This window comes from Galeopterus variegatus, unplaced genomic scaffold (assembly GCF_000696425.1).
Source record: "Galeopterus variegatus unplaced genomic scaffold, G_variegatus-3.0.2 Scaffold3819, whole genome shotgun sequence".
NCBI classification, from domain to species: Eukaryota; Metazoa; Chordata; class Mammalia; order Dermoptera; family Cynocephalidae; genus Galeopterus; species Galeopterus variegatus.
The window spans coordinates 155,771-157,435 of record NW_007729930.1 but is presented as its reverse complement, the minus strand read 5'-3'; the positions used below and the strand labels follow the sequence as shown (position 1 = coordinate 157,435).

The window sequence follows — 1,665 nt, the reverse complement described above, 5'->3', positions numbered from 1 at the left end:
CAGAAAAAAGACAAAAGACAAAAAAAAAAAAAAAAAAAGAAAAAAAAAGAAAAAAAGAAAGAAAAAAAAAAGACTCTTAAGAAATAGATCAGCAAAAGCAATTTTGCAAGACACTAGACTCATGCTGCCTCCAAAAATATGCATTTCTGGTAGTCAGATTTAATTGAAGTATATAATTTAAAAATCATAGAGAAATAGAATGAGCAATTTTAATTTATATATCATAAATATCACTTTTCTTTTTATGTGAGCTGAAAAGTAGACAGTACAATGGTATAATTGCTATCCAGGGTCTGGCATATGAATATTTTGGTTATCAATTAAAGTCAGATTTGCATGTTGTGGAAAACACAAGAACATGTAATAAAATGAAATTGATTGCAAAAACTAAGGAGACCAGAAAGACCTTCTACTGATGCAGATTATCAAGCTTCTTCCAATTCTGCTCATATACATAGGAAAATGTTCCAATGGAATATAACAGGCAAAAGAAGCTCTTCTTATTCTTTTGACAGAGGAAATAGTAAAACTCAGGAGACTGTAAAAATAGATGGAGTTTGTCACTTTATCATTCTCTGGATAGCCAGCATATTTGATAATTAATACTAAAATGATTGTCAGAAGTGCCATAAGAGGATCCCTCTTGAGTTTTGTCCTCAGTTGACTCTGCTGTCATAATTTCAATATTCTGTCCGGGCTTGACTTCCGGTGGCATGCTGGTCCTTGCTGGGGACAGCAGGGCAACTTCTTGGGCCGTGCCATGCTGCCAACCGCGGCCGAGCTCTGCACGCGCCAGCAGCCTGGGGCAACTCTCCGGCTGTAGTTGGATCAGTGTGGTATGATGCCATCTCGTACCAATCTGGCTACTGGAATCCCCAGTAGTAAAGAGAAATATTGAAGCCTATCCACCACAGATGATGGCTATATTGACTTTCAGTTTAAGAAAAGCCTTCTTAAGATCCCTTATAAGGCCATTGCGCTTGCCACTGTGCTGTTTTTGATCGGTTCCTTTCTCGTTATCATAGGTGCTCTCCTGCTGTCGGGCTGCATCAGCAAATGGGGGGCAGACTGGGCCGTTCCAGGCCTGATCACTGGCATTCTGGTGTTCCCGCCGGGATTTTACCACCTGCACATTGCCTACTATGCATCCAAAGGCTACCAGCGTTGTTCCTATGATGACATTCAGACTTTGATGACTAGCACCCGCCTCAGCCCTGAGGATAAGAGTCACAGTGGGACTGTACCCAACTTTAAGATGTTGAGCAGAAACTATAGCTAAGGGCTAAGGAATTCTGCAGTTTGCAGATGTAAAACAAAACAATGGCCAGATTTTATGGGTCTATCCCAAAGATGTTAACTGAGCTTACAATTAGCTAATTAGGATATGCTCTATTTTTCATCTTCCTGCCCTGGCAAAAGCTCCTGATAAGTTTTTTTTACGTGGATATGCATCGTGGAAGAATAGCAGGGTTAACTGTCTGGGGAAGCTAGAGGTCATTCTGTAGTGGGAAGTGCTGAAGCTGCCACCCTCTTAAGAGTTGAGCGTTTCTTTTACATAGTCTTCATTGTTGGTTTGTTCTTATAGCAAATGGAAGACTGCAGTATATCTAATTCTTGTTACTGGGTAATTTATTTTTAAAATATCTAAATATCTTATCTCCTACA

General features: G+C 39.7%; 1 pseudogene; it reads left to right on the top strand.

The window, feature by feature from the left end:
• The first annotated feature begins 838 nt into the window (after window positions 1–838).
• Window positions 839–1,279, top strand: LOC103601653 (annotated as a pseudogene).
• The last annotated feature ends 386 nt before the right edge of the window (window positions 1,280–1,665 follow it).